Source organism: Capricornis sumatraensis, chromosome 7, assembly GCF_032405125.1.
Source record: "Capricornis sumatraensis isolate serow.1 chromosome 7, serow.2, whole genome shotgun sequence".
NCBI classification, from domain to species: Eukaryota; Metazoa; Chordata; class Mammalia; order Artiodactyla; family Bovidae; genus Capricornis; species Capricornis sumatraensis.
In genome coordinates, this window is record NC_091075.1 from 18,609,448 (window position 1) to 18,624,082 (window position 14,635).

Here is a 14,635-nt window from a genome sequence, read left to right on the forward strand (position 1 = left end):
TCCCCAATATGGTAGTGTCAATCTTGCTTGTTTTGATGGGCAATGCTGAGACCAGGTCTGTGTCCAAAAGGAAAAAATGCTGTTATTGAAAGTGAGCACCTCCACAGGTGCAAGAGGAACATTTCTGCTGAATGTCAAATTCTGACACGTGCCACTATTTGTCACCCCCAATTTGGGACTCATATTCTCTGTAACAGAAGTTGTGGGAGCCTTGAACAACTGAATACCTATTTTTATATTTAAAAAAAATGCTAATTCAGTTCCTTCTCTGTTGTCTCTGGCTTCCATCTTCCACAGCTTTTTTTTTTTTTAACCCCCTCTAGTTTTTAAATCACATTTGATCTCTGTAGAACAACTTTCCTCTTTTAGTGGCATTCCCTATTAGGAGTCCCTCTACCAATAAGAAGACACAGTTTTCTTTTTTCTTCTCCTTATTCTGATCTGTTTACACATTTATTGCATTTTTAATAGGCCAGGTATTGGGGATACAAAGATTAATAGTATGTAACCTGTCTCCATATATATATGTATAAATATGTATCTTTTACATATACCACTACTGACTTTCTTATATATGGATTTCTTTGATTTTTCTTTTTTTTTTTTAACTTACTTTTATTTTTTCTCATGTTCCCTGTGTATCTTCATTTCTTCTTTTTATTAGGGCATCCTAAGTTGAGTTCCCACGGGGTCGCAAAGAGTCGGACATGACTGAGCAACTTCACTCACTTTCACAAGTTGAGTTCCAAGACTCATATTATGATAGGAAGAAATAATTTCACAGTTGTTCATATCATTTGGTCACCTATGTTGATGTCATTTAACTAGCATTGAAGTCTGAAATGTCTAAGACAACTAAGATCCTAAAAGATTTTTTTTTTTAAAAAGGGTAGGACTATTAGGCAAATAATTACCACATCGCCTACATGCAAAAAGTGCACTTACAGAAAATCCTGTCAAGTTCTCACTTAGACTATTTGGCTGTTATTTTAGCTATACGGTAATTTCTGTGGCTATCCACTCACCCAGCCCACAGCAGGTTAGAAAGAATGAATCATGAGGCAGAGGAAGGAAACACTGTGGATATAGGCACAATGGCAGCAGCAACACCATTAGTTGGTAGAATAAATACAGGAGAGACAAGAAAATTGGGAAGGAGGTAGAAGTTAAAACACATAGCAGCCTGAGGCAGTTAGTTCAATTGAACAACCTTATATATTTCACTGAGAATATGATAAACATAGCCCACAGGTCTCTACCATCTGAGAATTTCTAAGCTGGTATTCTGAAGGGAATTGAATAGAGTGGACTCTCATTTACTGAGCATCTACTGTATAACTTGAAAACTCTTTAGAATATCACTCTTTTATATACAGATATTCATAGCTTTGCCTCTCAACTACGAAGAAATCTCTGCTCTATACTCTGTTCCAGAAAACAAGGATCTACAACCCATTTTTAGAATCTTAGAAACTTTCGCATATGAACAGGTTAGGTTCCCAAAGCTCCTTTCTTCAAAAGTCCCAATACTCACAAATCCAGGGTGAACTCTCATAGGTCACAAATGTATTTCCACCAAACAGAAAAGTGAGTTTCTTTGAAGCTTTAGAACCAAGCTTACTCATCTCTTTTCTGTTGATACAAGATGTAAAGTGGTGCATCTCAAACTACAATGGGCCTGTGAATCACTTGAAGATCTTGTTAAAATGCAACTTCTGGTTGGGTAGATTTGGAAAGGGCTGAGGTTCTGAGTTTCTGGCCAGCTCCAAGGAGATGCTGATGCTTGTGGTCCACAACCACTCTTTGAGCAGCAAGGTTCCAAAGGCATCTTTTCATTTACATTTCAAAGTCCACTGAGGAAAGGAATGCCCTCCTAAGGGAGTCTTTTAGCAGCTACTGTGTATTCCCACCCACTCATGTGGATGAAAGAAGAGGGTGAAAAAGCTGGCTTCAAACTCAACATTCAAAAATGAAGATCATAGCAGCCAGCCACATCACTTTATGGCAAATAGATGGGGAAACAATGGAAACCATGACAGACTTTATTTTCTAGGGCTCCAAAATCACTGCAGATGGTGACTGCAGCCATGAAATTAAAAGATGCTTGCTCCTTGGAAGAAAAGCTATGACAAACCTAGACAACATATTAAAAAACAGAAGCGTTACTTTGCTGACAAAGATCCATATAGTCAAAGCTATGGTTTTACCAGTAGTCATGTATGAATGTGAGAGTTTGACCATAAAGAAGGGTGAGTGCCGAAGAATTGATGCTTTTGAACTGTGGTGCTGGAGAAGACACTTGAGAGTCCCTTGGACTGCAAGGAGATCAAACCAGTCAATCCTAAAGGAAATCAATCCTGAATATTCAGTGGAAAGACTGATGCTGAAACTGAAGCTCCAGTACTTTGGCCACCTGATGCAAAGAGCTGACTCATGGGAAAAGACCCTGATGCTGGGAAAGACTGCAGGCAAGAGGAGAAGGGGACAACAGAGGATGACATGGTTAGATGGCATCACCAACTCGATAGACTTGAGTTTGAGCAAGCTCTGGGAGATGGTGAGGAACAGGGAAGCCTGGCATGCTGCAGTTCATGGGGTCACAAAGAGTCAGAGACGACTGAGCAACTGAACAATAACATGTTGAAGTATAGATTATAATGGGTCTGGCACATCCATGGCTTTCTACACCAGCAGTACTTTTTTAAGATACTGACCCACTGGTGACCCAGCAGAAATGATTCCTCCAACTTCCCCAGAACCCTTGGTGGCAGGCAGCTGGGGGTAGGTGGGGAGCCGTGGTGTAGATCTGGGGACCAGGTGTGGTGACTGCGGACTGCGGGAATGGCAAGCGACTACTAACATTCTTCTGGATGCAAAGTAGAATTTCCTAAGAATCTAATGGATGGCAAAGAGAAAACCTATGGTGGTCCTGTGGGCCCTGATGCCGTGTATGTCAAATCAGTATCTTCCGATGGTCATGAATTTATTGTAAAAAAAGAACATGAGCTAACATCAGGAACAGTTAAAGCCATGTTGAGTGGTCCAGGTCCATTTGCTGAGAATGAAACTAATGTAGTCAATTTTAGAGAGATCTCTTCACGTGTGCTACCAAAAGTATGCATGTATTTCGCCTACAAGTTTCATTCCATGGAGATTCTTGAATTCCCAATTAGACCTGAAATTGCCTTGGTACTGCTGATAGCTAGGAACTTCCTAGATTGTTAAAAAATAAATTATAATAAACTTAACTTTTTTCAGTGTTTAATACCTATAGTTCAGTTAGTAACTTTTTTAATCTATAGAATGTTGCCTGTGTGCAATTGAACTTTGAATTCATTGCAAAGCAGATTATCTTCTGTTCCTTTGCCTAGCAGAGTTGAAATTTGTTTGATACATCAACAAATTGAGACATGAACAAATATGCCACTCTTAGGTGATTTTGCCTTACCCTTAGATGTGATTTTTTAAATTAGAACTGTGGTGACCCAGTAAATGCTGAAATTTAGGCATAAATCGAACATATTCTATAGGTAATTAATGGAGTTATATATGTTTATGTTTTTAGTATTTTTCAAAAAACCTATTCTGATCTTATAGCAGTTGTTAGCATTATTAGAGTTATACAATTGCATATCATTGCAAATAATTGCATTATAAACATATTTATAATTTAGCCAAAATATTGATTTTTATAACTGTCAGACTTGAGTTGAAATTTCTTAAGCATCTTTTGATAAATTTCAGTATTGTTTAAGTGTATCTGATCTTTTTGTTTATTGCTACAATTTAAGAACTTTATTTAAAATTTTGGAAGATTACTAAGTACAGATTTAGAAGCAGGGACTTTTTCAACAGTAACCACACAAGCAAACTATAAGACTTTTGTTTCATGTGCATTGTGCATTTTGATCAATCCAAAGTACTGTATTTTCATTGACTCTAAAGTTTCCTTTGCAATGTTAAAAAAAAAAAAAGCAAACCGCCTCCTAATGGGTTACTATGCTTGATGTTGACATTAACCATCTTGCCACCCATTCAACGATGTTTCCATTTTGCCAATTACTTTTCCTCTGGCTGGGTATTGTTTGTCCTAGAAAAATACTGTATTAGCACAGGCTGCCATAACAAAATACCATAGCCTGACTGGCTTAAGCAACAGAAATTTCTTGTCGCACAGCTCTGGCAGCTGGAAGTCTGAGATCAGGGTTCTAGTGAGAGCTCTCTTCCTAGCTTGCAGGGCTCCAGCTTCTCACTGTGTTTTTTCATGGTGTGGGGAGAGCTCTCTCTCCTGTCTCTTCTTATAAGGGTACCAGTTCTATCAGATCAGGGGTCCAAACTTCTGACCTCATTTAACCTTAATCACCTCCTCAAAGGCCCTATTTCCAATACAGTCACTTGAGGGGTGGTGGTGGTTACAGCTTCAACATGTGAATGTAGAAGCAACAAATCAGAATCAGAGGGGCCTTTAGGTGATCCAGCTGCTAGTCTCCTTTGGCTGCAAAACCCTTGTTTACTTATCAAGTGAAAATACTGTTATTTTCCACCTCTGCTCTGACATGAAGGAGCTGGAAAGCTCTATCCCAGAAGAAAATTACTTTGTACAATCTTTAGTGCCATCTGCTGGAAGCAGGCAAAATTGATATACTGTTGCTCCAGAAAGCTTTTTTTTTTAAATGAAACTAAGTTAAAATATAAGGAGTTTCTTTATTATAGAAAATTAGGTTAAAAATTTTAAACCACTTTAAAGGATAAACTTCAGTTAGCTGAAAAAGAATCAGTTGTGTGAGACAATTCACTATTCAGAAAATGCCAGCTTGAAAAAAATTCAACTTGATATGAAATTTCAAAAATTTCATCTCAATTCATTTAGAGAGGACATACTTTAAAAAACAACTATGATGGCAAGATGTCTAAAAAGCTTGCCTTATTAAAAATGTCCAAGAATTTGCAGGGTTGAAGGTATCCACGCACTGGGACAAAAGTTCAGCAACTTGCACCCAGTTCCAGATTCCATAATTCTATTTGTCATTTGGATTTCGCTTAGTTTGATATTTTCAGTAATTAAAAAACTTTTATTAATATCCTTAAAGTCTTCAAAGTCATATCCAAGTCTAATTCCAGTAAAATTTAAACCTGTTATGGGCTGAATTGTGTTCCCTCATAATTCAAAAAAGGCTTCCCTGATAGCTCAGTTGGTAAAGAATCCACCTCCAACCCGGGAGACCTGGCTTCAATCCTTGGGTTGGGAAGATCCCGTGGAGAAGGGAAAGGTTACCCACTCCAGTATCCTGGCTTGGAGAATTCCATGGACTGTATAGTCCCTGGGGTTGCAAAGAGTTGGACATGACTGAGCGACTTTCAGTTTTCATAATTCAAATGTTGAAGTTCCAACCCCTAATAACTCAGAATGTGACTGTATTTGGACATGGGACCTTTAAAGAGGTAATTAAGGCAAAGTGAGGTCATGTATCTATTTCTGCTTTATTGACTATGCCAAAGCCTTTGACTGTATGGATCACAATAAACTGTAGAAAATTCTGAGAGAGATGGGAATACCAGACCACCTGACCTGCCTCTTGAGATATGTGTATGCAGGTCAGAAGCAACAGTTAGAACTGGACATGGAACAACAGACTGGTTCCAAATAGGAAAAGGAGTACGTCAAGGCTGTATATTGTCACCCTGCTTATTTAACTTCTGTGCCGAGTACATCATGAGAAACGCTGGGCTGGAGGAAGCACAAGCTGGAATCAAGATTGCTGGGAGAAATTTCAGTAACCTCAGATATGCAGATGACACCACCCTTATGGCAGAAAGTAAAGAGGAACTAAAAAGCCTCTTGATGAAAGTGAAAGTGGAGAGTGAAAAAGTTGGCTTAAAGCTCAACATTCAGAAAACGAAGATCATGGCGTCTGGTCCCATCACTTCATAGGAAATAGATGGGGAAACAGTGGAAACAGTGTCAGACTTTATTTTTTGGGGGCTCCAAAATCACTGCAGATGGTGACTGCAGCCATGAAATTAAAAGACGCTTACTCCTTGGAAGAAAAGTTATGATCAACCTAGATAGCATATTCAAAAGCAGAGACATTACTTTGCCAACTAAGTTCCGTCTAATCAAGGCTATGGTTTTTCCAGTAGTCGTGTATGGATGTGAGAGTTGGACTGTGAAGAAAGCTGAGCACCGAAGAATTGATGCTTTTGAAGTGTGGTGTTGGAGAAGACTCTTGAGAGTCCCTTGGACTGCAAGGAGATCCAACCAGTCCATTCTGAAGGGGATCAGCCCTGGGATTTCTTTGGAAGGAATGATGCTAAAGCTGAAACTCCAGTACTCTGGCCACCTCATGTGAAGAGTTGACTCACTGGAAAAGACTTTGATGCTGGGAGGAATTAGGGGCAGGAGGAGAAGGGGACGACAGAGGATGAGATGGCTGGATGGTATCACTGACTCGATGGACGTGAATCTGAGTGAACTCCGGGAGTTGGTGATGGATAAGGAGGCCTGGCGTGCTGCGATTCATAGGGGTCGCAAAGAGTTGGACACTACTGAGCAACTGAACTGAACTGAACTGAGGTCGTATAGACGGGTCCTAATCCATTACGGCTGGTGTCCTTGGGAGAAGAGGAAAGACCCTGTTAGGACACAGAGACAAGGCACCCTCTGCAAGCCAGTGAACCCCACTGAAACACTGACCGCTAGCCCCCAGGACTATGAGAAAATAAATTTTTATTGTTTTAAGTCAACCGGTCTGTGGTATTTTGTTATGGCAACTCTAGCAGACTAAACAACGTCCTTCCTGTGGGGGGTCCTTCCTTTTCTCTAAATTATATTGAAGGAGAGTTTCTTTACTTCCTTGGTTCACCATCTCTTCATCTCTTTCAAAAAGCTTTTTTTTTTTCCTATAACAGTCTTCTTCGCTAATGAAAAGTAGAAATCAAGGAGATTCCTAAAGACAGTAGCTATGTAATAAACTAAAATAGTCCTTATCACACTCTAGCAAACATATGATGTTATAGGATTCAAGTTACAGGAAACTTGGTATAAGAAGGGGTTATTTTAAACAAGACCTTCTCCCAGGAGATTTTCTCCTTTTAACTATAACAAAGCAGGGAATGTAGACAAACATTCAGGAAAAGAGATTGCATATTCTAAAGGATGCCACGAGCTTTAAGAGAAGAATAGCGAAAAGGCCTCCAGTCGTCTCCTTGGTGTGGCTGGAGCCCAGGCACACCTCACCCCACAGCTTCTCACTTTTACACCATGTCGGGAAAAGGTAGGAAAAGGTAGTGAGCAAAGTAGAAGCAAAACTCCTAGGGACTCGGGGATTGAAAGAGCAGGAGGAGGGATTTCCGTGGTGGTCCAGTGGCTAAGATTCCACAGTCCCAATATAGAGGGCCTGGGTTCCATCCCTAGTCAGGGAGGTAGATCCCACATGCCACAGTTAAGACCTGCACAGTCAAATAAAATAATAAAAAATAAACATTAAAAAAAAGCAAAATAAAGTAAAAATTAAAATTAAAAAAATATATATATACATTTAAAAAAAAAAAAGAAAGAGCAGGAGGAGGTTTTAGTTGTCATGAGTAAGGAGCTTGTAAGAAGCTTCAGCGAGAGAAGAGATTATGTTGTAGGAGGTTTTCCTATTTGCTTTTTCAGGGAAAGGCTTCATTATTAATACATCTCTTTGGTGATGGTTTAGTCGCTAAGTTGTGTCTGACTCTCGCGAGCGCCCTTCCTCAACCCGCCAAAGACTGTAGCCTGCCAGGCTCCTCTGACCATGGGGTTTCCCAGGCAGGAATACTGGAGTGGGTTGCCATTTCCTTCTCCAGGGGATTTTCCTGACCCAGGCATCGAACCCAAGTCTCCCGCATTGCAGGCGGTTTCTTTACTGACTGAGGTAGGAAGGAAGTCACCATACATCTCTAAAGAAACTTCTAAATCCTTTTTTGGATTAAGCTTGTTCAGTCTACACTGGGTACCATGCGATCCGGTGTCTGTGAGGCATCTCATTTGAAGATAATGGGACTAATTTTGTAAATAAGTTTCCTTTAAGGACACTTTTAATACTAAAGATCTTCATTATTTACAAAATTAGTCTCATTATCTTTGAATGAGACGCCTCACAGACCCCGGATCACATGGTACCCACTTGTAGACTGCACAAACAATCGAAAAAGAATTTCCAGTCCTCATTGTTCTTATTTCCTGGATCTGGGGGAGTTTCCATATATGAGTAAAGCGGGCCTTTCCTACCTACTTTCCATGACAAGATTAAAAAAAAAAACAGTTCTTTGTTTTCCATGAAACTGTAGTGGAGCTCTAAGTTGCATAGCTGAAGCATATACTCTAATCCATATACTTTCTCCATAACTACTAATGGGAAAATTTGCAGTCCTGATGTCTATTAGTTTCTCCCCTTCAACTAAAGTTTGGAAAATATGTGCTTTGAGACACACTCTGGGCTGAGTTAACATTTCTTCTCTGTGTGTTTTATTTTTATTTTTTGTAAATTATTTATTTTAATTGGAGGCTAATTACTTTACAATATTGTATTGGTTTTGCCATACATTGACATGAATCCACCACGAGTGTACATGTGTCCCCCATCCTGAAACCCCCCTCACATTTCCCTCCCCATCCCATCCCTCTGGGTCATCCCAGTGCACCAGCCCTGAGTGCCCTGTCTCATGTCTCATGCATGGAACCTGGACTGGCAATCTGTTTCACATATGATAATATACATGTTTCAATGCTATTCTCTCAGATCATCCCACCCTCGCCTTCTCCCACAGACTCCAAAAGACTGCTCTATACATTTGTGTCTCTTTTGATGTCTCGCATATAGGGTCATCGTTACCATCTTTCTAAATTCCATATATATATGCTTTAATATACTGTGTTGGTGTTTTTCTTTCTGTTTTACTTCACTTTGTATAATAGGCTCCAGTTTTATCCACCTCATTAGAACTGATTCAAATGCATTCTTTTTAAGCTGAGTAATGGACATGGAACAACAGACTGGTTCCAAATAGGAAAAGGAGTACGTTAAGGCTGTATATCGTCACCCTGCTTATTTAACTTCTATGCAGAGCACATCATGAGAAACGCTGGACTGGAAGAAGCACAAGCTGAAATCAAGATTGCTGGGAGAAATATCAAAAACCTCAGATATGCAGATGACACCACCCTTATGGCAGAAAGTGAAGAGGAACTCAAAAGCCTCTTGATGAGAGTGAGAGAGGAGAGTGAAAAAGTTGGCTTAAAGCTCAACATTCAGAAAATGAAGATCATGGCATCTGGTCACATCACTTCATGGGAAATAGATGGGGAAACAGTGGAAACAGTGTCAGACTTTATTTTTTTGGGCTCCAAAATCACTGCAGATGGTGACTGCAGCCATGAAATTAAAAGACGCTTACTCCTTGGAAGAAAAGTTATGACCAACCTAGATAGCATATTCAAAAGCAGAGACATTACTTTGCCAACAAAGGTCTGTCTAGTCAAGGCTATGGTTTTTCCAGTGGTCATGTATGGATGCCAGAGTTGGACTGTGAAGAAAGCTGAGCACCAAAGAATTGATGCTTTTGAAGTGTGGTGTTGGAGAAGACTCTTGAGAGTCCCTTGGACTGCAAGGAGATCCAATCAGTCCATTCTAAAGGAGATTAGCCCTGGAATTTCTTTGGAAGGAATGATGCTAAAGCTGAAACTCCAGTACTCTGGCCACCTCATGTGAAGAGTTGACTCATTGGCAAAGACTCTGATGCTGGGAGGGATTGGGGGCGGGAGGAAAAAGGGACGACGGAGGATGAGATGGCTGGATGGCATTACTGACTCGATGGACGTAGGTTTGAGTGAACTCTGGGAGTTGGTGATGGACAGGGAGGCCTGGCATGCTGCGATTCATGGGGTCGCAAAGAGTCGGACACGACTGAGCGACTGAACTGAACTGAATATTCCATTGTGTATATGTGCCCCAACTTTCTTATCCATTCATCTGCTGATGGACATCTAGGTTGCTTCCATGTCCTACCTTTTGTAAACAGTGCTGTGATGAACATTGGGGTACACGTGTCTCTTTCAATTCTGGTTTCCTTGGAGTATATGCCCAGCAGTGGGATTGCTGCGTCATATGGAGTTCTATTTCCAGTTTTTTAAGGAATGTCCACACTGTTCTCCATAGTGGCTGTAATAGTTTGCTTTCCCATCAACAGTGTAAGAGGGTTCCCTTTTCTCCACACCCTCTCCAGCATTTATTGTTTATAGACTTTTTATAGCAGCCATTCTGACTGGTGTGAGATGATACTTTATTGTGGTTTTAATTTGCATTTCTCTGATAATGAGTAATGCTGAGCATCTTTTCACGTGTTTGTCAGCCATCTGTATGTCTTCTTTGGAGAAATGTCTATTTAGGTCTTTGGCCCATTTTTTGATTGGGTCGTTTATTTTTCTGGAATTGAGCTGCATGTGCTGCTTGTATATTTTTGAGATTAATTCTTTGTCGGTTGCTTCATTTGCTTTTATTTTCTCCCATTCAGAAGGCTGTCTTTTCACCTTGCTTATAGTTTCCTTTGTTGTGAAAAAGCCTTTAAGTTTAGGTCGCATTTGTTTATTTTTGCTTTTATTTCCATTACTCTGGGAGGTGGGTCATAGAGGATCCTGCTGTGATTTATGTCGGAGAGTGTTTTGCCTATGTTCTCCTCTAGGAGTTTTATAGTTTCTGGCCTTACATTTAGATCTTTAATCCATTTTGAGTTTATTTTTGTGTATGGTGTTAGAAAGTGATCTAGTTTCATTCTTTTACAAGTGGTTGACCAGTTTCCCCAGCACCACTTGTTAAAGAGACTGTCTTGTCTTCATTGTATATTCTTGCCTATTTTGTCAAAAAAGGTGTCCATAGGTGCATGGATTTATCTCTGGGCTTTCTATTTTGTTCCATTGATCTATATTTCTGTCTTTGTGCCAGTACCATACTGTCTCGATGACTGTGCCTTTATAGTAGAGCCTGAAGTCAGGCAGGTTGATTCCTCCAGTTCCATTCTTCTTTCTCAAGATTGCTTTGGCTATTCGAGGTTTTTTGTATTTCCATACATATTGTGAAATTATTTGTTCTAGTTCTCTGAAAAATACCATTGGTAGCTTGATAGGGATTGCATTGAATCTATAGATTTCTTTGGGTAGTATACACATTTTCACCATATTGATTATTCTGATCCATGAACATGGTATATTTCTCCATCTATTTGTGTCACCTTTGATTTTTTTATCAGTGTTTTATAGTTTTCTATATATAAGTCTTTTGCCCCTTTAGGTAGATTTATTCCTAAGTATTTTATTCTTTTCTCTGCAATGGCGAATGGAATTGCTTCCTTAATTTCTCTTTCTGTTTTCTCATTGTTGGTGTATAGGAATACAAGGGATTTCTGTGTGTGTTAATTTTATGTCTTGCAACTTTACTATATTCATTGATTAGCTCTAGTAATTTTCTGGTGAAGTCTTTAGGGGTTTCTATGTAGAGGATCATGTCATATGTACACAGTGAGAGTTTTACTTCTTCTTTTCCAATTTGGATTCCTTTTATACCTTTTTTTGTTCTCTGATTGCTGTGGCTAAAACTTCCAAAACTATGTTGAATAGCAGTGGTGAGAGTGGGCACCCTTGTCTTGTTCCTGACTTTAGGGGAAATGCTTTCAATTTTTCACCATTGAGGATAATGTTTGCTGTGAGTTTATCATATATGGCTTTTATTATGCTGAGGTATGTTCCTTCTATACCTGCTTTCTGAAGGGTTTTTATCATAAATGGATATTGAATTTTGTCAAAGGCTTTCTCTGCATCTATTGAGATAATCATATGGTTTTTATCTTTCAATTTGTTACTGTGTTATATCACATTGATTGATCTGTGGATATTGAAGAATCCTTGCATCCCTGGGATGAAGCCCACTTGGTCATGGTGTATGATTTTTTTAATGTGTTGTTGGATTCTGATTGCTAGAATTTTGTTGAGGATTTTTGCATCTATGTTCATCAGTGATATTGGCCTGTAGTTTTCTTTTTTTATGGCATCTTTGTCTGGTTTTCATATTAGGGTGATGGTGGCCTCATAGAATAAGTTTGGAAGTTTACCTTCCTCTGCAATTTTCTGGAAGAGTTTGAGTAGGATAGGTGTTGAAAGGAAGTGAAAGTGAAGTCATTCAGTCATGTCCAACTTTTTGCGACCCCATGGACTGTAGCCTACAAGCTCCTCTGTCCATGGGGTTTTCCTGGCAAGAATACTGAAGTGGGTTGCCATTTAGCTCTTCTCTAAATTTTTGGTAGAATTCACCTGTGAAGCCATCTGGTCCTGGGCTTTTGTTTGTTGGAAGATTTTTTATTACAGTTTCGATTTCCATGCTTGTGATGGGTCTGTTAAGATTTTCTATTTCTTCCTGGTTCAGTTTTGGAAGGTTATGCTTTTCTAAGAATTTGTCCATTTCTTCCAAGTTGTCCATTTTATTGGCATATAGTTGCTGATAGTAGTCTCTTATGATCCTTTGTATTTCTGTGTTGTCTATTGTGATTTTTCCATTTTCATTTCTAATTTTGTTGATTTGATTCTTCTCCCTGTCTTTCTTGATGAGTCTGGCTAATGCTTTGTCTATTTTATTTATCTTCTCAAAGAACCAGCTTTTAGTTTTGTTGATTTTTGCTATAGTCTTCTTTGTTTCTTTTTCATTTATTTCTGCTGTAATTTTTGTGTCTTTCCTTCTACTAACCCTGGGGTTCTTCATTTCTTCTTTTTCTAGTTGCTTTAGGTGTAAAGTTAGGTTATTTATTTGATTTTTCTCTTGTTTCTTGAAGTAAGCTTGTATTGCTATGAACCTTCCCCTTAGCACTGCTTTTACTGAATCCCATAGGCTTTGGGTTGTTGTGTTTTCCTTTTCATTCATTTCTATGCATATGTTGATTTCTTCTGTGATTTGTTGTTATTCAGAAGTGTGTTGTTTAGCCTCCATATGTTTGTATTTTTAATAGTTTTCTTCCTGTAGTTGACATCTAATTTTACCATATTGTGATCAGAAAAGATGCTTGAAATGATTTCAATTTTTTTGAATTGACCAAGGCTAGATTTATGGCCCAGGATGTGATCTATCCTGGAGAATGTTCCATGTGCACTTGAGAAAAAGGTGAAATTCATTGTTTTGGGGTGAAATGTCTTATAGATACCAATTAGGTCTAACTGGTCCATTGCAGCATTTAAAGTTTATGTTTCCTTGCTAATTTTCTGTTTAGTTGATCTATCCATAGGTGTGAGTGGGGTATTAAAGTCTCCCACATTATCATGTTACTGTTAATTTCCTCTTTCATACTTAGCATTTGCCTTACATATTGCAGTGTGCCTCTGTTGGGTGCATATATATTTATATTGTTATATCTTCTTTTTGGATTGATCCTTTGATCATTATGTAGTGTCCTTCTTTGTCTCTTTTCACGGCCTATGTTTCAAAGCCTATTTTATCTGATATGAGTATTGCTACTCCTGCTTTCTTTTGGTCTCCATTTGCATGAAATATCTTTTTCCAGCCCTTCACTTTCAGTTTGTAAGTGTCCCTTGTTTTGAGGTGGGTTTCTTGTAGACAGCATATATAGGGGTCTTGTTTTTGTATCCTTTCAGCCAGTCTTTGTCTTTTGGCTGGGGCATTCAACCCATTTACCTTTAAGGTAATTATTGATAAGTGTGATCCTGTTGCCATTTATTTTTTTGCTTTGGGTTCAAGTTTATAAACCTTTTCTGTGTTTCCTGCCTAGAGAAGATCCTTTAGCATTTGTTGAAGAGCTGGTTTGGTGGTGCTGAATTCTCTCAGCTTTTGCTTGTTTGTAAAGCTTTTGATTTCTCCTTCATATTTGAATGAGATCCTTGCTGGGTACAGTAATCTGGTTTGTAGGTTTTTCTCTTTCATCACTTTAAGTATGTCTTGCCATTCCCTTCTAGTCTGAAGAGTTTCTATTGAAAGATCAGCTGTTATCCTTATGGGAATCCCCTTGTGTGTTATTTGTTGCTTTTCCTTTGCTGCTTTTAATATTTGTGCTTTGTATTTTATTAATATGTGTCTTGGGGTGTTTTGCATTGGGGTGTTTTACTTCAGAGGTTTATCCTGTTTGAGACTCTCTGGGTTTCTTGGACTTGGGTGGCTATTTCCTTCCCCATTTTAGGGAAGTTTTCAACTATTATCTCCTCAAGTATTTTCTCATGGCCTTTCTTTTTGTCTTCTTTTGGGATGATTCTTCTTCTCCTATGATTTGAATGTTGGGGTGTTTAACATTGTTCCAGAGGTCTCTGAGGTTGTCCTCATTTTTTAAAATTATTTTTTATTTTTTCCTCTCTGCTTCATTTATTTCCACCATTCAATCTTCCACCTCACTTATCCTATCTTCTGCCTCGGTTATTCTACTGTTGGTTCCCTCCAGAGTGCTTTTGATCTCAGTTATTGCATTATTCATTATTGATTGGATTTTTTTTTTTCTTCTAGGTCCTTGTTAAACATTTCTTGCATCTTCTCAATCCTTGTCTCTAGGCTATTTATCTGTAACTCCATTTTGTTTTCAAGGTGTTGGATCGTTTTTACTATCATTATTCTGAATTTTTTTTCAGGTA

At 38.8% G+C, this 14,635-nt stretch overlaps 1 pseudogene; it reads left to right on the plus strand.

The window, feature by feature from the left end:
* Positions 1–2,898: 2,898 nt before the first annotated feature.
* On the plus strand, positions 2,899–3,225 carry LOC138082235 (elongin-C pseudogene; annotated as a pseudogene).
* Positions 3,226–14,635: the final 11,410 nt, after the last annotated feature.